Source organism: Hippopotamus amphibius, chromosome 2 (genome assembly GCF_030028045.1).
Source record: "Hippopotamus amphibius kiboko isolate mHipAmp2 chromosome 2, mHipAmp2.hap2, whole genome shotgun sequence".
Taxonomy (NCBI): Eukaryota; Metazoa; Chordata; class Mammalia; order Artiodactyla; family Hippopotamidae; genus Hippopotamus; species Hippopotamus amphibius.
In genome coordinates this window covers 202,342,746-202,366,566 of record NC_080187.1, presented here as the reverse complement: position 1 = coordinate 202,366,566, position 23,821 = coordinate 202,342,746, and positions in this window count along the sequence as shown.

The window sequence follows — 23,821 nt, the reverse complement described above, 5'->3', positions numbered from 1 at the left end:
GGAAAAACAACAAATAACACAAGAAAACTCCCATAAGGCTAACAGCTGATTTCTCAGCAGAAACTCTGCAAGCCAGAAGGGAGTGACACGATATATTTAAAATGATGAAAGGGAAGAACCTACAACCAAGAATACTCTACCCAGCAAGGATCTCATTCAGATTCGTTGGAGAAATCAAAAGCTTTACAGACAAGCAACAGCTAAGAGAATTCAGCACCACCAAACCAGCCCTACAACAAATGCTAAAGGAACTTCTCTAAGTGGGAAACATAAGAGAAGAAAAGGACCTACAAAAACAAAAACAAAACAATTAAGAAAATGGTAATAGGAACATACATATCAATAATTACCTTGAATGTAAATGGACTAAATACACCTACCAAAAGACACAGACTGGCTGAATGGATACAAAAACAAGACCCATATATATGCTGTCTACAAGAGACTCACTTCAGACCTAGGGACACATACAGATGGAAAGTGAGGGGATGGAAAAAGATATTCCATGCAAATGAAAATCAAAAGAAAGCTGGAGTAGCAATAGTCACATCAGATAAAATAGACTTTAAAATAAAAAATGTTACAACAGACAAGAAAGGACATTACATCAAGATCAAGGGATCCATCCAAGAAGAGGAGATAGCAATTATAAATATATATGCACCCAATATAGGAGCACCTCAGTACATAAAGCAAATGCTAACATCTATGAAAGAGGAAATTCAAGGCAGAAATAGAGACACAGATTTAGAGAACAAACCCATGGACATGAAGTGGGGAAAGCGGGGAGGGTTGAGGGGGGATGAATTGGGAGATTGGGATACCAAATTGTACACTCTAAATATATGCTGTTTATTGTCTGTTAACTGTATCTCAATAAAAGTTCTAAAAAAAAAAAAAGAAAGAAAGAAATAGAGGATCATGGATGCTTAAAGGGAATTATTCTTGCTTTCTGAGGGACAGACTAGAGTCAGAGAGTTAATTCAGGGATTCGGGGAGAGGTCTTCCCTTCACAATAGCCAGCAATAAACTAGTTTGCCACTCTGAGTTGCTTCAGCAGATGCCCACCTCAGTACAGTACTATCTAACCAAGACCCACAGACTCCAAGGACCAACTGAGGACCATAAATTGACCTATTAAGTTCCAAGGTTGAGCAAAGTGGTATCTTTCCTCAGAACACACCATATACCTCCATTTGCTAAACAAATGACATTATTAGTAACTTTAAAAAAAACAAAACAAAAACAAGTAGCTACTTCTGAGCTAGGTAGGTAAGAATCAGAAACTTTATTATCGCAACATGTCAAAAAATGTAGTTCACATTAGAGGCAACTAGTTTATTAATTTGAATTTTCTCTTGGGGGATTTTCCTTTTCAGAAAGTTGATTTTAGCTGAGCCCTGATTCCCTAGAGAGCTTGGCACTAAAAGAATTTGAAGTTGAGGAAGAGCTACTCAGGCTGTTGTCTTCAGGCTTGCTCACTTTTTGCTGAAGCACCCTCTTCAATGCATAAGTTATTGATCAAGATGCTGGTATAGGCTTCTGTCTCCAGAGAGGGTGTGTAACAATGGGAAGCTGAATTCCACCCATGGAATGTTTACAGATGAAATGGAGCAGTCCTCGAGACAGCAGGGCCAACACATTCTGTCTCAGGACACCCAGGGTTAGATCTCTCCTGTTTCAAGCGATGAGGACTTACGGCATGATTCCTATCAATTTAATATCAATAGATAGAAAATACCAAACCAATCATTCAAGCCCCTTGACCCCTTCTTACCAAGGCACCACACCCCAAATTACCATACACAAGCCCATGCTGCAGAGGGCCACGGACACCGGCGTGGTCAACCAAACTTAAAAGGACAGTGAGAAGCAAAACCATAGCCACATGGCTGGTATGCTATTTGAGGGTGCTGTGTCAAGCAGCGCATAGAAAATTCGAGTTATCTGCATCATCAGTGCTATCCAAGTTTGCCTTCTGAAGAGACCACCAGGCTAAAAGTCAAGAAATGTGGGTTCTTTCATTGGCAGCCCCATTAAAGCTCATGCCACATGAGCACGCGGCGGGGGTGGGGGGGAGAGAAAAGCATGCGGTCAAACTGTCCTGTCCTGTTGTTCATTCAGCAACAGTATCAAACTCGATTGATTCTTTTTTTCGATGAGTTGATGAGGTGCTTTGAGGTCATGCAGACGTAGCCTAAATTACTAGGCATGAACCCTTTCTAACACTCTTTATACAGCTCCGTTTCCTCACCTGAGACGCGCCGACGATGCTGATGAACATTCACAATACCGGCCACCTCCCTTCCACCTGGGACCCTAGGAGGATTAATTAGATAGTATCTGCAATATACTTTACGCTCCTTGGAGAAAGATTCTACATAAAAGCAAAGTATTATTATTTCTAAGAAGGATGATACTTACTAGCTCCTTGTAGGATCATTAAGCAAATAGATTATACTTCCCTTTAGAGAAATTATCTCCCAGTTTTCCTAATTCTTACAGTCTCTAGAATGGGAAAAAAAAAAAAAAAAAAAGACAGGTTGGTTGGCGAAAGAGATTGGGGTGGATTCCTAACCATAACTCGACAAGCTTGTTTTTAAGGACTTAGTTACCAAAGAAAATAGACACAGCTATCACCTTCCCTCTGATTTTATAAAATGCCCTTGTCTCCTTTATATTAATTACATGGTAAAGACAGCTCTACGTTTCTCTGTTTGTTCATTTTATGGCCTTTTGACCCTTGATTAAATTGCATTGTAGTTGAGTAGCTGTTCAGAAATCACAGGTCATCATTGCACTCATACTTGTGGTAATATTTTACAGATTGGTAATGTGAGTTATGAGTGGAAATTTTTAAATCCAAACTCCAGTCCACAGAAATTTCAGGGAAAACTCAAACCAGTCCTCATTTTATATTCACCTCATTTTCCAGATTGTGTCCAAATGCCTTATTCGGCATTTAATACAAGCCCAGCCTTCACATGAAACCAGTTTGACATGCCCTGTGTTTTGGGTAACTTACTACAATGAGGTGCAAACGGCCTAGGTTTCTTCACTATGTAGGTGGGGAACTGTTCACTTTTTCTTTTTCTCCTCCTTCTTTTTGTCTGGCAGAAGAATTCCATGGTGAGAAGGAGAATCTAGCTGGGGAAAAGCAAAACAAAGCACAAAGCGAAAAAAAGAGAGACCTTAAAGTAAGTTGCTGAGTACATTTTAGAGAAGAAAACCCAGAGCAAATGTCTGTAGTGCCCCTGTGGGCCCACAGAGAGCATTGCCAGCCCCCAGCCATCACAGGTAGAAGCTCATGCCAATCAGATCTTAATCCATTAAACTCATTCACAGGAAAATGTAATGTAGGTCAGTGTGGGGAGCAACGTGGTGTCGTGGGCAAGCTCATTCACCATCCGGGATGATGTGAGTCGGGGGCGTTCAGTGTGGAAGATCTGAAACCGGTATATTGCAATCCAAAAGGTAACCATGGGATGAACGGAACCAGTAGCCCACAAGGCCTGGTGTAAAGTGTCTCTAATACAGCATGCTGTGAACTGGCGCCCATCCGACCTAAATTAAGCATTTGAAGCACCCACAACTTCAGTGCTATCGCCTCATTCTTTCCAGTGCATTCATGGCCATCTTTTTCAAGTGTTTATCTTTTCCATTTTATTTATTTTATTTTATGAGAAGGTTAATGCTTCTCTGAGAGATTTAAGCCAAACCCAGTCAACTTCTCTGGACAGGAAAGGCAAGGAGAAAGGAGACAGAAAACTTTGCCCGAGAGAGCTTGGGTGATTGTTTTTATGGTTGTTTTTATTTCTGCATCTCAGCCTCCTGAGCCCCACCCTCTAGGAGTGTGCCTTCAGCATCTTCAGGGAGCCACCCAGGCAGTCTGACAACAGGGTTTGTGGGTAGTGTTTGCTCTTAGGATGGGTGTGACGAAAGGGGCCAAAGGAGCGTGGCCACATCCTTCTTTTTTCGTGACCACAGCCTGATAGAGCTCCTCCCACAACTCTTCTCCAACCCGAAACCATGAAAAAGCAGCAGAAAAAAGCCAAAATGTAGACACTTTGGAAAAATTCTTAACTCTACACTTTTCCCATTCAAGTTTGGAGTCACCCATTGTGATGTTGTCACAACTGTGTTGCCTAGAGTTAGAGGTAAAATTCCTTGAGGGCACCGAGGGGGTTTAACGCATATTTTGACAGAATTGATTTTTTAAGAGATTTTAATAAATTATCAAAATCAAATCATTTTATTGTCCCCACTATAAAAGCAAAACAATACTCATTATTTAAAAATTGGAAAAGACATAAAAGCAGAAAGAAGGAAAAAAAGTAGACACAATCATAGTTAAAATTTTGATGTTTCCTTCTAGACCTTCTTCCCATTTTTTCTTCCTTCTTTCTTTTCTTCTTTCTTTCGGAACAGCAAAGGAAACCATCAAATGAAAAGACAACTTACTAAATGGGAGAAGATATTTGCAAATCACATACCCAATAAGGGGTTAATATTCAACATGTATAAAGAACTCATACAACTCAACAACAACAACAACAAAACCCAGTTTAAAAAATGGGCAGAGGAGGGGAATACACGTTTTTAAAAAAAAAAGACATGCAGATGGCCACGGGCGCATGAAAAGATGTTCAGCATCCCTAACTTAAGGGAAGTTAGCAATAGCTGTCACCTCCTGCCTGTTAAAATGGCTATTTTCCTTCCTTTCTTTCCTGTAAGTGCTCAAATTTTTCTTAAATCCCAGGTAGTATGGATCCAGTTCAAATATACGGTAATTGGACACATACGGCTTTCATCAAAACACAGGGATGAGTAAGGAGGCACTTTACGTTACCCCATACCACCTCTCCAGCACCTTCCCCACTCACATTGGCCAGAAAGGATGTGTGATGTGAGCTAGCATCTTCTCAGTCCCTAAAGCAACTGGAAAAAATGTTAGAGTAACATCAACCTAATTGCCTTTAAGCAGATTAAGTCTCCTAGTTCTAGCGGTAAAACCTGCTTGGTGGCTGTCCTCATCTACCCCCCTCCACATCCACTGTTGATTAATTGGAAATATCCATGCTTTAGGACAGAGGAGTGAACACTTGTGCCCCTCCAGTGTTCTCTGCACGTTCTCTGTTCATTGAAGAAACTGGATCCAAGTGGGAATGTGGCCAGCAATGCAACTGGCTTTCCGATGCATGTTTCTGTAACACATCTTAGTGCTATATTTGTCAATGGACTTAGGGCCTCAGAGAACTTTCCAAGGTGAAAACCTAACATTGCTTCCATGGTTGTTGAGGGTAAAGCCCTTAACCCTGGGACTTAATGAGAACAAAATTAAGTGCTTCTTTAAGCAGCTTAGATTTATCTTGTCAATATAAGCGATGGGAGGCTTCTTTGTGTGCTTTGGAAAAGAGATTGTGTGTGTGTGTGTGTGTGTGTGTGTGTGTGTGTGTTAATCTAAAGCATCGTCTCCTTACTTCATTATGTCACCATGCACACTGTTCCTTTATGATAGACAGGGTTCATCTATTCCCCTGCTCTAAACTTAATTACTTTGCAATTAATTCTTTGTTGAAAATAGCAAGGCTCCTAAACTCAGAACATCTCATTGTGAGAAAGGCTGTTTATGGATAGAGGTCAAGAGGACGTATCGGAATATTCCGCAGCACTGCCACAGATATTTTGAATGAAAACGGCAAGAGAGAAAAGGCCCATTCCAAACGAGTTTGCCATGGAAAGTGAGGCTTCCCCCCAAACTGAGTTAAGGATTTTAAACGTAGCACGATAGAAAGATCTCATTGCCGTCATCTTATATTTTTCTAGGGCTTACTTTGTGGCAACCACTCACACATAACTGTTTTCGTTAAGCATTATAAAAATCTTCCTAGCTAGGTATTATCAACACTATCTTATAAATGACATAATTTCTGAAGATTATACAGATGCCCCCTAAAGGAATTCATTTCACGTGGTCATTGCTGAATAGTTTGCATACATAAGATCATTGAATCCATTATGCCACTTTTACAGATGAGAAAAGTGAGGCTTTGAGAAGTAACTTGCCCAGTGTATCACAGCTGGTAAGTGCTGATCCCAGCCTCAGACTCGGTCGTCTGCCTGTGCTCTCAGCTGTGACCCTAAGTTACCTCCCTCCCAAAGTGCCTAGTCATCTTCCACCAGCCTGAGAAGACACTCTTTCAGGGAGGGTCCTGCATGTCAATTGGTCAAAAAGTGTTCCTCGGAAGGGACTCTAAGGAACTTACAGAAGTGTGCACTTTATAAAAAGATGCTGCAGTCTTATGTATCCTGCCTGGGGTCTGTGAGGATCTGAGGCTGATGAATCAGTCCCTGTGGTACCCACAGGCCTTTCCACACACTGCCTCATCACTCTTCCCACCAGACCGCAGAGGGCAGGGATCAGCACATTAGTGACACCAGTGGAGGAGGGCACCATCTTTCTCTCATACAAAAATGGGTACATAGGACAAGATCAGGAACAATCAGAGCCTCTGCAGTCAGGGTCAGGCCCTTCCTATAAGCACGTGTTGCAGAGCAGGGTCTGGGCACTGCTGGGGGTTCACACGTCGTAAATAACAGATAAATGTTGTTGAATGTGTGAATCAATGAATTCTCACAGTTATAAGGGCAGAGAAGAGGCAGTATATTGGTGAGCTCTAAATACTTTGCCCACTTTACCCTAACTTTAAAGGAGCTGAATCTCCAATTAGAAGTTTCTCTGTGAGACCCTGTGAGTCAGTGATACCGGCTCACTTCCTCTGTGCAAATTCTTGTAACTTCTTCAGACCCCTCCGATCCTTGGTGGTTCTTGTCCGAGCCCCCTCTTCAGAATCTTGTGTGTTACAGTGCTTATAGGAAGATAAGGTATTCATAGAGGACTGTGGATTTGTTGTAGGCATTCAGTATTTTTCCTTTTTTTTTTTAATTGTGGTGTAATTGACAGAAGGCATTCACCTTTGATTCATTCAGCAAATATCCCAGAGATATTTTCTAAGGAGGTAGTATCTGCCAGGCACAATGGCAAGAGCTTGGGATTCAGAAACGAATGATAGCGTCCCTGTACTTAATGGGAAGGAGTAGTATTTTTTGTCTTTGAGAGGGAGGATGGTGGATGATAGAGGATGCATGAGAGGTGTGTTTAGACAGATAAGTAAATAAAGATAATATGGCATAACAGCTACGAAAATGGTAAGCATGGAGAATAGAAAGCAACTTTGGGGGAATTCAGAAAAGGCACCCCTTCCTAGAGGTGGATGCAGATGCAGATGCGCACATGGGCTCATAGATTCGTGAAGAAAATATGTTCCGCCCATCCTTTAACGAGTGCCCATGAGCACTGACCAAGCTGCATGACAGACCAGAGCCCAGATGAAGGGTATGCTGATGGCGAGATGGAGTGTGCACTGAGTCTTGGAGGTTTTGTGGAAATTAGCCCAGGAAAGAAAAAAGGTATCGCATTCCTGGCAGAAGAAACAGAAGACCAGAAAGCTCAGAGGTCTTTAAGAACATGGAAGACTTGGGGAGCTGTAAAGGCTGAGAAACCAGATGCCTTTTTTTATTAAGTAACTTCCTTGATGCCTTGATATGGCATTATATTAGGAAAATGTTTATTGCTGGTGAAATATATCAGCGAAAAGATTCCTGACTTTTTTTCTTGCTTTAGTTACGGGGCTGTCCTTTCACTCACACACACACACAGACACACACACATGGAGCAGAGGATGACTAGTTTATACTCAGTTCCCATATCCTTAAGGAGTGAGTTGAAAGTACCCCTTGGATTTCTGTTCCCTGTGAGTGGAATGAAAAATTTCCCTTAAGCATCATCACATGGACTCTGCTTCCTCCAATTTCTGCAAAACTAAAGATGTCAGGTGTTGGGGCTTTGGTGAGACAGGATCAAGGTCAACCCCCCTGCTCCCCTTCTCTTACTGCAGTCTTTACTTTTCCTTAAGGAAAGCATTGCTGCTAAAGATCATGTTCTACATCACCTCTTTGCTGGCAATCGTCCTTGCAAAAGGGAGTAGTAAGGCAGAGCTGTTATATTTTAGACACTTTTGAACAGAATGGGAAATTGTTATTCCAATCCCATTCGATGACCAGGGTGCACATTATTTTTCCCATGCTCTAGTTTTTTTCATAAAATGTGTAATTTGCCCACCCTCCCACCCCCCTTATTTCTCCTAATGAGCACAGTTCCCACATCTGGACAGGACAGGCCTCTCTGCAAGGTCCTTCCTGTCTCTTTGACCTCCCTGGCTTTCCTCCTGGACAAAAAGCAGATCTGCTGGTGGAAAAGCATCGGGAGTGTCACATTGTGTTCTATGTGTGTACTTGGTGGGAAATCAGTGAACGGAGCCCTCTTAGCTTCTGGAATATAGTTCTGATCTAAACAAACTCGGTTAAAGAGCACATGGGGCCTAATTTTTAGAATCAACTCACTTGGAAAAACTACTGGTAACTATTAAAACATCACCAGTAATTTTCATTGCGGGCAAATATGAAATATAAAAGGGAAACTTCATGTGATGCCAGGGAAATGCTATAGAAAGTGTTAGACATTGGTGCTACAATTCTCTGCTTCTCCCCATAATCTGCATTTTACACAGAAATCAGAAACATGCCCAGGTTTACTTGGTGAAAACAAATTTAAGAAATGAATGCTTCAAATCTTAATGTTGGCTTCATTTTCTAAAGAGGGGGTGAACTGACTCAAATTCTATACATAAAACTTTTGGGCTAGAATTTGGCTCTAAGCCTTTTGATATTCCTGATTTTTTTCCTGATATGACAGACACAGTGACATACCTCACTTGGGAGGAGAACAAAGAAAGACCTAAGAAGTTGGTGTATTGTTTAGACTCAAATCGCAGGAAGTGGAGTGGAATAATTTATCTACAAGCTAAGCTAAAGAAAGAAAAAGAGAAAAGTGTATCTAGATAAATTCCATTTGAGTTTTAAAATTAAATATGAAGAATACAATCAAAAGTAATTTTTTTAATATAGGCAAATATATTTTTGGAATAGACAAAGTCTTTATAGGCATATAAACAAAGGCAGAAACTATAAAAAAAGAAAGACCACTAGATTTGATTCTATCCCCTTAAATAAAATAAAAATTTTTTAATTTGCACATGTAAAAAGAATAACCCAAACAAAATTTAGATAGAAAATAGGCAATGTATAATTAACTTTGCAGAGTTATTATAAATTGGTAAGTAAAGGATTAATGATAACAATATAAAAATGAGCAGAGATTATGAACAGGCAATTAGCAAAAGAGGAAATACAAAAATCAATAACGTTAGACAAAGCAATCTCATAAGTAAACAAAGAAATGTAAATTAAAAGAAGATACCTTTTTAGCCAACTAAGTATCAAAATTTATTTTGCATGATGATGTTCTGTATACACTACTCTAGGAATTACAAACCAATAAAGACTTTCTATGGAATACTTTAATGCTATATATTCAATTTTTTTTTTAAAGTGAAACTTTCAAGAATGTACTTTTTTAAAAAAAATCACGTGTTAATAAACATATGTAACAAGGATATCTATAGTAGAATTATTTTTAATAACAAAAGGAAATGGCAGAAATGTCTATGATTATTAATAAGTGGTAGAGTTAAGGGGATTTTAATTCTCTCCTTAAACCTTTAAAAAACTTGTCGAGATATTCTGAAGTAAATGTGTATTACTTTTTTTTTTTTTTAATGATGATGGATCGTAAGAAAGATACTGGAAGCCTTTCCTAGAGCCTTCTCAAACAGGGACAGGTGATGGGAGTGGCTCGTCCTGGGGAAGGGCTATTTTATCACTGACATTGTTTAGAATTGTCAGCCCACAGTAATAATCAAAAACAAACCAGCTTTTAGCCGGACTTTTTATTGTTTTTAAATTATTGCCTGCATGCTGGGCCACTGCTGCCATGGCATTCTCCCCTCCTCGGTACAGGACTGTGGCTGACGACACTTCTGGAAAGAAAGAGGAAGGGGCGGCACGTCAATTTCAGCACATCAAGTATGTAAAAATCACTCGAGATTGGTCCTTTATACCAGTTTCTACCATAAAATACATAATCATTTCACGACTACAAACAGGAGCGTTTTTCCAGCTTACCTGGGTGATCCCACTTCAAGAGTGGAGTGGCACCGTTTTCACTTTGTCGGCATTCACACTCTGCGTGTGTGTGGAATCCCACAGGAGCCTCATTTGTCCTATCAGACAGGAACTTCACAGGTAAGAGCTGTTGGCTGGCTGAGAGGTATAACTCCGTGCTTCCATCCCGGAGGATCCGTGAACGAGATGCCGTATAATATGAATGGCTAGCCCCCTAGGCACCCTATAAATTTATTATAAAGCACTGGATCTTGCAATAACAAAAATAACTTATGAAATTGGAGGAAAGGGTAAAAACGAGGAATTTCTGTCTCTTCAGGGTCACGGTAGACCCCAGATGGTACTGAGTAGCAGGCCTGATTTAATTAACACAGGAGCAGGCCTGATGTGATGCAAAAGTGGCAGAAATTCTGCAATGCGTGAGTGGCTCTGAAGTTTCTAGTGTTTGGGGGCAGAAAGTTGGATGTGAGTCAGCCAGTTTTTCTGGAAGGAAAGAGGCAGTGTGGACAACTGTAGGCTGAGGGGCTGAGGACAGCTGGTTAGATGATACTTTGTTTGGTTTTAACATCCAGTTTGTAAAAGATCCTTAGCAAGGTCTGACTTGGGGTTTCTGCTGTTCTTGGGAGATTGGGGTGAGAAGGGGCCTCATTTGGGCAGCTGTGTGGGACATAGAGCATCTAGCTTAGGCTTTTGGTTTTGTTTGTTTGTTTTAAGAACTTTTATTGAGAGATCATTGACATACAATGAACTGCATATATTTAAAGTGTACAATTTGATATTTTTTTCTTATTAGTAATGTATATATGGCAATCCCAATCTTCCAATTCATCCCTCCAACCCCCCCCCCACCGCCACTTTCCTCCCTTGCTGTCCATATGTTTGTTCTCCACATCTGTGTCTCTATTTCTGTCTTGCAAACCGGTTGATCTGTACCATTTTTCTATATTCCGCTTACGTGCGTTAATACATGATATTTGTTTTTCTCTTTCTGACTTACTTCAAGGCTTTTGGTTTTTGAAAAAGCAGTTTGACGGGGTTTATGTAGCTCTGTAGATGTTTATCGTTGCAACTGGCTTGGCATTTAGTTATCTTGTGAGGAAGCCCTAAGTAGAGGTAAAATTTATAATACGGAAATTACTCACAATCCTACAAAAAGCCATCCATACCAGCTGGAGTTGCGTTTCGTTCATTGCGGCTCAAAAATCTCTCCCCCTGTTTATTGTGTCAGCCAGTCAAGGGTGAAGGCAGAATGTAAGGCCTTTTTCAGACGTCAGACCCCCATTTTCGCCCTCTTGAAAAGCCCTGTAGAACCTCAGGAAACAGTTTCCGTGTTTCCGTCGCCCGCCCTGCGTGTAGGTGTTGTCTATCTATTATATCAGTTTAATGAGAGGACCATCTCACACTCATGAAGTTGATTTAGAAGTGATCAGAAGACTCGTGATTGTGTCCTTCGAGAATATAAATGCCTCCGAGGCCATCTCCATTTTAGGAAAATCAGGTCTTTTACCTTTGCTGTTGCTTCCCCTCAGCATTTTCTTCGGCAGCAGAAATAATGCGGTTAGTCATTTTGGAACAGCGGTTTAATACATTAATAATTGCAGGTGCTGTTTCTAGAATTTTGGCTCTGTGAATGTGATGTGCTGCGTGGGTCCGAGGGGTGAGCGAGGGTCCTGGAAAGTGAGGATTTTGTGAAGCCAGGATGCACTGCATTGAGAGCACAAGCATCCCCTGTAATGAAAACACATGAAGACTCCGTCCTCTGTAGCCTGTCAGAGACAGACGTGACCCTGTGGTGGGCTGAGAGGAGGGGAGGGGAGAGTGAAAGGGGCATTAAAATGATATGAAATCAGAGAAATGAGGGCCTCCTGTTCCCCAGCTTCCGGAATTAGGGAGTTGTTATATAATCCAAGTCAGCAGCTTGAGGGGATTTGGCTAATAGTTAACTTAATTTTTCTGGAATGTCCTTTTCTTCTGTAAGTCAGCCTAAGTGGAAAGAAAGTGGAACTCGTCAATGAATCAAATGGCGGGAGGGGCCGGCTGGGAGGGCTGAGTCCCCCTGGATCTTGTGCATATTACTCCATCCCTCGGCTGTACTTCCAGTGCAGGTTAAATGAATTGTTCCCATTAGCGAGCAGATAGGACAGCTCCTTTAGATGAAGGAGACTCTGTACTTTGAATGTCACCGTGAGGAGAAGGTAGCCCTCACAGAAAAGTTGACAGTTAGCCACTTGTGGCAGTATTTTACTGTCATTGTTAAAACTGTATAAAATGATGACTTACAGTAAGAGTTTCGGCATAATATATAATAATAATAAGACTTCTGTCGGCTTAGAAGTGATGTCAGATTTCTGTGCAGCTTGGTTCTTTACCTGAGATGTGGTGGTCGTAGAAGCGGTACTTGGTGCCAGACTTGCTGTCTGAGGCTGATTCATCCTGCCGTGGATGCTCCTGACAGAGTCACATTCACTCTGATTGGTCACTTTGCCTTCATTTGCTGAAACTAAAATCCTGAATTTGCTTCATCTGGGTACTTTGATAGCCATATTTAAAGCACCCTTCAGTAAGTGACACCAAATATGACTGTTGGGAAAAAAATATTAACAATCAGGAGGACATTGAGTTGGCTGAAATGTTCCTTATGTCTAAGTCCAAAGCCACGTGACATCATATTCACATCCCACGTTGGCAACAGGGAGATGGCTTGTTTTACTTGTTCTGTAACCTTAGAAATTGAGGCATAGACTTTATTTGTGTAAGTAGAGTAACAAGAGCAGTTATCTTCGTCATACAGCAGTTGTAGGAATTAGTTGGAATATTTAAATCATGTATAGGACTTTTTTAAAATGCAAATCAAAAAAATCAAGACGTTCGCAGGGGGAAATATATAAGCAGGAAGAAGTCCCTATCATGTACATTCCTTGGTGGACATTGGTACCTGAGAGAAGTCAGCAGGCCCTCAAGTGACCAACGATGTGAAGGGAATGTGCGAAGGGTTGGGCTAAATTCACACAGCCTGCGTTTTTTCAGTGCCCTCCCCCAAACACTTTTTGCTCTGTAAGGTCATGGATGTGCAGGGCAGCAACTGGGCTTCCCTAGGGAGAAGACGTGGCCCCCAGGAGTGTGGATGGCGCTGATGTGAAATGGATGGCCAGAATGGAATTTGGGTCACCCACTGCGGCTTGGGCTGATCCTATCATATTGCAGGCTTCTCCCCTGAAGCACCGTGAGTACAGGAACCATTGCCGTCCTGCTGCATCCCCATCACCTAATGTACTGCCTGACAACAGGGCAGGGAGAGAATAATCATCCAGTCAGCCAGGTCGTATGTAGATGGTGAGTCTGAGATTTCATACTTAAGCAAATTCTACTTTGAGCTGAAAGATCAGACTGTCGCTATGTTGTCCATTTATGCGATATTCAAATAGGTTCACACTTTCCTTTGGTTCTGGGACCACATTAGTGACAGTTCTGGAAATAGAAGCAACTAAAGCTACCTCACTGGATGTGGGTTGATTTCCAAATTCATAAAGCCTTGAGAGGGCTCTTTTAATGTTGTGGGGGTGAAAGGGCAGAGGGCGGGACACATGGCCGTGAGTGGCAGAGTGGATCCACGTGTTTGGGTAATATAATATCACAGGAGTCCAGTCTCTCCCCCTGGCAGCAAGGAGTGTCCCAGAGGCTTGGGCAAGGCCCCTCCCGTCTTGTTCACAGATACAGGGACTAGAACAAGGGCCACTCACTTGTGTAGCAGTCAACCATCTACACGCTGGTTTATCAGATCCCAGCTGCACAGCACGAGAAGGGACAGCCAGAATGAAAATCTAGGAGAGCCTACTGGTGACAAAGTTAGTGCTGGTGGAGGCAGTGGGAGAATACGGGAGCTCTTGGAGCCAGGATTCAGATGTGTGTCTCTGATACCGTTTGCTGGATGCATTTGGTTTTTGGTGTGGGCATGGGAGGAGCCCTTAAAGAATTCAGCCAGAGGAGGAAGTAACTGTAAGGACCACTGAAAATGTCACATGGCTGAGCTCTGGCCCCAGCTCTGCCATACAGGGGCCAGTCGACCTTGGAACACGCCCCCTCCCCCCCCACTTTCCCAACACTGTTTCTTCACTGTAAGATGGTTTAACAATCTCCTCACTGCTTACTTCACAGAGGGAGATGAGGGAATCAGAAGATGGGTTGAAAATATGCTGTCCACCGTACAAGAGTTAAATGTTGTTACAACGGTGAACTGCAAGTTGCCCTTGAATCTTCAAATGAGTTTTCTAAAGTGTAGGACTCAAAAAAAGAAAGAAAGAGAGAAAACCCTCATGGAGGTAGCTCCATCTTGCATAAAAGAGGATCAGATTGCTATTCTGGATGATGAATTGAAATTACCTGCAGAGGGACATAGAGAACAGACTTCGGCTTGCCAAAGAGGAGGGGGGGAGGGATGGAGTGGGAGTTTGGGACTGGCAGATGCAAACTATTGCATACAGAATGGATAAACAACAAGGTCCTACTGTAGAGCACAGGGAACTGTAGTCAATATCCTGTAATAAACCATAACAGAAAAGAATATGGAAAAGAATATATACATATATATATATAGGAATACTTTGCTGTACGGCAGAAATTAACACAACATTGTAAATCAACTACACTTCAACAAAATAAATTTTAAAAAGAGAAAGTACCTGCCGAGGGACAGCACTCCAAGTTGGAGGCAGCCATTTGCCTTAAAATAACCACTTAAGAGGGTCGCCAGGACTTCTCCGGGTTTTGTTTGGAATTATCAACCAAGAGACTTGTGATTCTGTTCAGGTTTCTGTGTAGTTCAACTGGCGAGCTTTTAAGGGTGGCTGCTGTGACATGCACTTATGGGACTCCATCCAGCCAACAAAATGTGGGCTGCTGAGAACCAAGGGCACCCGTGCAAAGGATTGTCCAAGGGGCAGACCCTTCAAAATTCTGGTAAAAAGATGGCAGAGGGCTGGTGAGGGGATGGCGGGATTCAAAGTCAGGTCTGCTGGTTTATGTTCTGCTGCGTGCTTCCTTCGCATAGCTGTAACACATTGCAGTATTCCCTCATCAACCAATGAGGGTACGTTCCTACAATGTATCGTGGCTGAGAAAGTCATGCTTGGAAAGACTAAGACCCCACTGAAAACGAGAATTAAAGGGGAGGAATAAAAGTGATGACATGTTCCTTTTCATAAAGAAAATAAAATGAATGACTAAATAAATAAGTAAATATTCTACTGGTATCTGCTCGCCAAAGCATACAAACCTGCTGTAGTGACTAACACTTTCTTTAGCTGCCGAGAAAATATGCCTGCTACGTATTCACGTGACTGGGCAGAGTCACTCACAAACTCTGTGGGAGGGAGACTGAGCCGCTTTTTAAAGTTTTCCAGCCAATAAGGATTTTTTTTATTATGGAAACGTCAAACATACATAAAGAGAGGCAACAGTGCCATGAACTCCAGTAAACCCAACACTCAGATTCAACACAAGATTTTGCCACACTCATTTTATCTATCCCTTTTTTCTTTGCTGAAGCATTTTAAAGCAAATCTCAAGCATTGTGTCATTTTACTCCTACATATTTCATGTTCAGTAGGCAACTAAATGCCTGGTGCACTCACATTCCCCCTTGTTTCCTTTTCAAGGCCACTCAGAAAGGTTTTGTGATTATTTTGTTGTATTTTCTGGACCTGCTGTGTAACAGAAACTGGCTTTCCCTTTCTGTACTACTCCCATAGGAAGGCCCTAGACCATGTGGTCCAGAAGGGTGTGAATCAAGAAACTGATGCTGTGTTATTCAATTTAAGAAGAAAGACCCCAAACTCACATATCAAATAATAATAATAATAATAATAATAATAATAATAATAATAATAATAATAGGATTTAAACTCGGGGGTAGACAAATGTAAAACAGAACTATCTTTAAAAAATAAAAATAAAAAACTAAGTTTGGCGAAGAACCTTTTGCCAGACTGCTATTTCCTCTCGGTCCCAGCAAATTCAGTGGTGGTGACATCCTGACTTTCATGTTTAAGTCACTTTGAGTAGAAGGGAGATTGCTCAACCCAGCCTCTAAGCTTTTGTTTCTAAGAACCCTGAGCACTGAAATCAGTGCTGCCAAAAGCTCTTTCTCCATCTCAGCAGTGGGAGAGTTAAACTGTGCTGACTTGCCGTGTGTGAGAAGCCACGCAAGCCCTTGCTTCTTGCTGTAGCATATGGCTAAGTGGGAATTTTTCTGTAGGTTCTTTATTATCCCGGAGCCAATATGAGATTAGCTTTACAAGTTGGGTTATAACCTTTACAGCTTCTATGTCGGGGATCCGTTAACAAGATCATAAAGATGTTGCTAACAGATGAGGCCGACATGCCCTGTGTTCAGCTCCGGTAATGACCAAATTGATTTCATCAGAGCTGTTTAAAAGGGCCATTTTAACTTTGCTATTGATTGCCTGACCTCTGCTGCGGTGCTGGGGTCAGCGTGTGTTCTCCCCTTCTCATTCTTTGTGTGGAGCCTTCCGGTTTCTCTTCACCTATGCAAACCTTTCCTTCTGTGCCTCTAAACCTTCTCATTTAGCACTTGTCTCACCATCTATATTCCCCTTAGGCCCCCTGTACATTTCCGAAAGACTAAGCATTGGAGTCACAATTGGTAAACTAGATACATAGCTTTTGGGAGCCATCTTCGTTCATTGGACAAATTTTCTCGAGCTCCCCCTTTGTGCCAGGTACCCCTCAAAGCACTAAAAATTTCAATAGTAAATCAGGAACACCAAGTTCCTGCCTGCAAGAGCTGACGTTGTTTTAAAGACACGTGACAACGATTTAATAGAATGTCAGAAGAGATATTGTGAAGAAAAGTAAAGCAAAGTGGAGAATGGGGAGGGGACCACAGCTCTGGATGAGCTTGTCGGGCAGCATCCTGGAAGGAAGTTACCTGTGAGCAGAGATAGGAGGGGATGTGAGGGAGGGCTCCGGAGAGCTGGAGGAAAACTGACCCAGGCAGAGGGAGTCATAAGCGGAAAGGACACAAGGCTAGAGCAAGGTCAGAGCTTTAGAGACAATCCAAAGAAGGCCGGTGTGGAAGAGGGAATTAGGCCACATAGAGAGAGGAGGACACAAGCCGGAGAGCCAGGTGGGCGGGGTTGTGGAGGACCTTATGAACCCTGGAAGGAGTTTGAGCAGGAGACTGACGTGACCTGATTCACATCTGAAAAAGTCAGTCTGGCTTAAGCGACACTTCCAAATGATGCCGGTGGTCCTTTGAGGCATCTTGTGTGATTGTGGGGAGACTTGGACACAGCCAGGCCTGAGCCTGAGGAGCTGAGTGCCGTTCTCTGCCCTGCCTCTCATTGGCCGCTTGACTTGGAACCAGTCACCTGATCGCTCTTAGGCCCTCAAGTTTCTGAGTCCTTATCCAGGGAGAGGTACAATTTCTTAAGACTCTTCCAAATCTAAACTATAAACGAGAGTTACTTCCTACTCATTTGTATTTGTTAGGGTAAAAGCTAAAAACGGCCGTAGCAAAGAGACCCAAGAGCACAGTGGCCTATGTGAGGTAGAGATTTGCTTCTCTCGCCTGTGGGGTTTGAGCCACTGGCAGCTGCCAGGGAAGCCCGGCTCACGAGCTCCAGGGTCCTGCCTCCAAAGATGGCCCTTCCCCTATGGTTGGAGCTGGGTCATGGTCTCATGCAAGTTCCAGTCCACGGGAAGAGAGACAGGAGATCTGGGCAAGCAGTTTCCTTCATTTCCTTTGAAGTCACATGGAAGTTACACATCCTCCTTCAGCTCACAATTCTGGGGGAGAACCTAGTGTTGTGGCCATACCCAGCGCCAAGGGACTCTAGGAAATGCAGTCTCTAACTGGCCCTCTGTCTGCCCATCTAAAATGTGCCTGCCATGGAGGATGGAAGAATAAATGTGAAGGAGTAGCAGGAGAACTGCCACATCCTGTTTTTTGAAAAATTCCAGAGTATTGTCAAGATAACTTAAATTCTTAAAATTTCCTGGACCTTTATATTAATTTCCTGGGGTTGCTATAACAAATTGCTACAAATCGGGTGGCTTAAAACAGCAGAAATGTATTCTGTCACAGTTCTGGATGCTAAAAGTCCAAAGTCAGCAAGGCCATGCTCCCTCTGAAGTCTCTAGGGAAGAAGTTCTAGAAGATTCTCTCCTAGCTTCTGATAGTTGCTGGCAGTCCTAACCACTCTTTGGCTTGCAGCTACATCACTCCAATCACTGCCTCCATCTTTGTGTGACCTTCTCTGGGTGTCTTCTGTGTCTGTGTATCCAAATATTCCTCTTCTTTCTCTTATAAAGACAGCAGTCACTGGATTGAAGGCTCACCTTAATCCAATATAACTTCATCTTGATTTCATCTGTAAAGACCCAATTTCCAAATAAGGTCACATTCACAGGTACCAGAGGTTAGGACTTGTACATATCTTCTTGGGGGATGTAACTCAAGCCATTACAATCTTCTTAAGACAAAAAGAAAGCCAGGGGTGCGGGTGGCGGGGTGGAGGAAGGAAGGGTAAACAGTTTAGCAGAGAAGAGCTGTGCTAACTGAAATCAAACAAATTATGACAAGGTATATCAGTCTCAAAAAGAACTCATAGTTTGTTCTGAAATTCAGTGCCACTTTAATGCCACAATCCCAGGACATATAGGCCTTTTTTCATTGCCTTTTCCATGGGGACATTCCAATGCATTGGTGTAAGATACCTTGCATAGGTAATGGAATTCAGGAACCATCGACAGCTTTCAGCTTTGCCGTGTGTATTCCATTTGATGATCATAACGGCCACACAAAGAAGGCATTCTTACCTCCATCTCTCAGAAATTGAAACTGCAGCTGAGGCCAAGTGACTTACCTAAAGTGAAATGACTTCACTGATGGTGGTGAAGCTGTCTTGCAGCCTGGGTCTCCTGTCTCCAAAGATCCTGCTCTTCACATTACATGGCGCTGAGTCCCAGAGACTTCTCAGGGGATACTGACAAAAGGGCTCACTCTTGTCTTGAGGGATCTGTGATCAGTATCTGAGGCCACACATGCTCTGCAGAGGTCTCCACAAACCCATGGGGGACCTGAGTGCTGGAATGTGCTGATAGCACAATCAGATACCCTTAGTCGTCAGGATTCAACAAAACCTCTATTAGGTAGCGAAAGGATGCTTGTTTGCCCAGGAGTCAAGGCTTGTCCAACATCAGAGTCCAAGTTTCTCACTGCATTCTGGAACATTATACATTGAGCTCTAAAAGGCTTATTTTTCAGACGTTCATCAGCATATTGATTGGTGGTTTGATTATTACTTTACCAAGTCAATTGACCCTAGAACAATATGGGTTTGAACTGCATGGGTCCACTTATAGGCAGATATTTTTCAATAGTAAAGACTACAATACTACGTGGTCCAGTGTTGGATGTGGAGGAACCACGGATATAGAGGCCCAACCATAAGTTATGTGTGGTTTAACCCTGACTTGTCCAAGGGTCAACTGTATTATGAGATTGCCCATCACCTTGGGGCCCTCCTATAGTTGCCAGCTATGCCGTCACACATATACTAAAGACTTCAGATAGAGTTCCCTGGAATTTGTAACACAATTAGTAGTTGCCATAGAAAACAGGTCTCCTAATAGTCCCTGAGAGGTGATGTTTGTGATCATAAAAACCCATATTGTCACATTTCCATTCATTATTTCATTTTTCTTTTGTATTTTTAAAATCTTATTTGTAGAGCTTTATTATGGAAATTTTTAAAAGTATAGACAAAGACAAAATAATAATCATTCATAACTCCTCCACTCAGAAATAACCGATGCCATTGATTTTGTGTATAGTTTTTAGTCTTTTGTTTCTCTTAAGATATCTTTCTATGCGATTAAGTTTTCATTATTTTAATGATGGTAGAGTATCCCAGTATGTAAGCATACACTGATTATTTAACTCATTCTCTACTACTGACATTTGAGTGGTTTCCCACCTCATGTTCTGCTGTTAGAAACAATGTTGTGATGAAAGCCCTCTGTTCATCCATAACTACTTCCTAAGCCTACATTCCCAGTGTTTGAATATCCATATGAAACAAGAAAAAAATTCTCCCTTGTCTTAGAGATGAGGAAACAGTGGCTCAGAGAGATGAAGTGTCTTGGCCAAACTCACACAGCTGGCAAGTGACAGAGCTAGACCTGGGATCCAGTTTTCCTGACTCTAAATCTCATATAGGAAAATAGTTTCTACATCTAATCTAATAATTATCACAGTCGATAAATTCTGTGTATGCAAAGTAAGTGCCCTGGTGACTACTTTCTTTTCTTGAATTGTCACCCAGCAGTTGTCAATCCAGACAAATTGCCAAAAATTGTCGTCAGAGGAGGGTAGAAAGGCTATAGATTGTTGATTTAATTGGACTTTTCATCTTTCTTCTTCAAGACAATAATAATGTTGACATTTTTAAAACCTTTACAGACACTTGATATCCTATACATTCAGGAACAACTAAAGCCATCTCTCCACTTCTAAATACTTATTTGATACCCCATTGGATCCTGGGGCCTTTAGTTCATCCTAGTTCTGAGAGTAGGTCTCATTTTCTCTGAATTTAGAACCAAACTCCCCTTGTTTCCACTTCAACAGATTCCCTCTCCTTTCTAGGTGATTCAGCATGTCACTGAACCCATGCAATTGTTTCCTCCTTTGCCATGACTAGTATATCCTTGCTTTATCCATGCTCCTGCCATCAGTAGCAGACTTTGGTTTGGGATGGTTGCAGACCAGGTGAGGTTTCTTCAGTCATTACTTGCCTCGACCTGGTATGCTGACCAGGATGCATGCATGGTCCATGAGGTATGATTATGTTGAGTATACAAGGACGTAATAGATGAGGAGTGTCCATGTACAAGGACATAATAGATGAGAAGCCTGACTTGCTTTGGGGCCCCAACTCCATTATCTTTGGGTCATCCTTGCCCAACCAGTTCTGGTAGCTTTGATTTTGGGCTTTGAAGCTATAGCCACGTGTTTGACAGCGTCCAAGCCAGTCACCTACAGATCATTCTCAAGTCAGTACCTGCCCTATTGGTGGCAAAGATAAACAACTTCAACAGATTTCAGAGGCATGTAAGTAAAGCGTTTCCTGGAAATGCATGGTAAAAGCTGTTGATCTTTACCTGAGTTAGATCATTCACTTATAAGATAAAACTGCTCAATTCCAGAAGGCTAAGCTGGAAGTGTTAATAGTTGTCAGTTCACATCTCTGCCCAGAGCTCCAAGATCAAATTGAAGTCAACCAAGTAATATCTAATGGATAACTCCATTTTCAGGATAGAGACTTGATAAAAGGGAATCAATCTGAAAGAATAAAGATTCTTATTATTCTTACTGTCCATTAGTACTGATTATACATTTGGCACCAGCAAGCCATAAGAGGAGAAATTACCCTCCTTAGGTATGGACTTTTCATAATGCACTGAGCAGTCACCTCTAAGAGAGAAGGTGGATGTTTCCCAAATAAGTTTAGTCTCAAAATTTCTTTCTAGGATAGACTGATGGTCTCTTGATGTTGCCTTTGCTGCGGGACCAGGAACAAGGTTTTGTCCTTGGAACTGTTTTGTCAAAGATAAAGGCAGGACTTGAAAGAGGGTATAGCTCTGGCCTGCCTGCCCAAAATTAAAAGATATTTCTGGGCACATATGTCAGAATATATGACCTAGAGATGGAGGACAATCATAAAAAATTTTTTAAATTCAAAAAACAGAAAAAATTTCTCTTATTCATTCCCATAACCATTTTTCAAACTAAAATTAATTTGTGTGTGTGTTATAAAAAGTACCTCAATTGGTAAAAGAGCTGAAGTATTATTATCGAAACAGCTCAACCTAGGCTCAAATCTAACATAAAAGAAACCTCACATTAAAGTATTATTTATCTTCATAATTAGTATTTTTAAATGATTTTTAAAGGCTTTTTAATGCAATTACAAAATGTTTGATTGTCGTAACGTTGCTAATGCTTTGATGCCTTCCTCGTGTTGTCCTTGGTCCCTGCAACCCTGGCACATAATTTACTTCTCTTTTGAGTGAACCCTAAGCATTAGTGTCCATTAAGAATTTTTAAAACAAAGTCCAGAGATTACTTGGAGCACTTTCAGTAATATGTACTGATTATCATTAATAGCTCTTTTGTCCTAGACAAGGACATTGTTTTGTAACATCATTTTGCTTGGCAAGGCCCTACTCGGGCTGCGTTCCTGATCCGAATCCTGCATTGATTCTCTCCTTGACAGTATGGAATGGAGCAAGCTCTCGGGACAAGTCAGGACTGGGGGAGTGGGGACAGAGGCCAGCACAAAGTGATATGTTTTCTTTATGAAACAATTGTTAGCCATTCAAAACAAAAAAAAAGCCTGCATGCTGGCCCTTGTTTCTTATCTCGTGATCTTACGCTGCGTATAAATTGCTGTTTTAACTACCAGCTCCTTACAGTGAGGAAGTGAAAAAGAAGTACAGGAGAGGGCAGGTGGACCCAGACATCTCAACCTTATCACTGTTTGTTGATAACATGGCAGGAGGGAAGTCTAATCTTCCAGATTTTATTTTGAAAATTCTGCCCAAGCTCTCGAATGTTTATTTATCCGATTTTCCACCTCTTTAACAGCAGTGCGCTAATGGCTAGTGCCTGTGTTCACCCAAGGGATAGCTCTCTGTTTATCCCGTGCAGAACATCTGCAATTAGGAACATCTTTAAAAGGAAAGAGGCACTAGGCTATTGTCCCATGTGAATTACCTATTTAAGCCTTACTGTAAACCTAGCACTGAGAATTTTATCCCCATTTTATGGATAAAAAAACAGAGGCTTGGGAATTCCCAGGCCGTCCAGTGGTTAGGACTCTGCACTTTCACTGCTGAGGATGCAGTTTCAATCCCTAGTCAGGGAATTAAGATCCCACAAGCTGCACAGCATGGCCAAAAAGAAATAAATTAATTTTTAAAAAAAAGAAAATAAAGCGACTCAAAGAGGTTAAGCCATTTTCATAAGACCACAGCTTGAATAATGGGCGTCTTATTTAATGCAGGCATCTTGTGAGGAGGGAGAATAAATCTTGCAAAGGCTTTCATATCTGGAGCCCTCTTTTTCTAGAAATGAAATGAAGAGCCCGTGGGCTGGGGCTTGTGTAGACACATGTAACAAACTGGCCCATTACAGATTTTGTTAATTATCGTTTGGCACCTTTCCTCCTCCCCACCACACACACTCACTTGAAGCAGGGAACCATTGACATATTTAAAAACAAAAAGAAGAAAAGAAAAACTCACAGCATCTTATTTAGGTATTTTTTGATTGAAGTATAGTTGATTTACAATGTTGTGTTAGTTTCAGATGTACAGCAAAGTGATTCAGATGTGTGTGTGTGTGTGTGTGTATACACATATACATGTACATATTCTTTTTCAGATTCTTTTCCCTTTAGGTTATTACAAGATTAGTTCCCTGTACTATACAGTATGTCCTTGTTGTTTATCTCTTTTACATATAATAGAAGTGTATCTGTTATTTCAGGTATTTTTTGTTGTGTTTCTTTTTGTTCTTTATTCTAACACAGAACTTATACATATTGCATATATCTCTGTCTCAACAATTGTTATGTCATTGTGAGAGAGGACA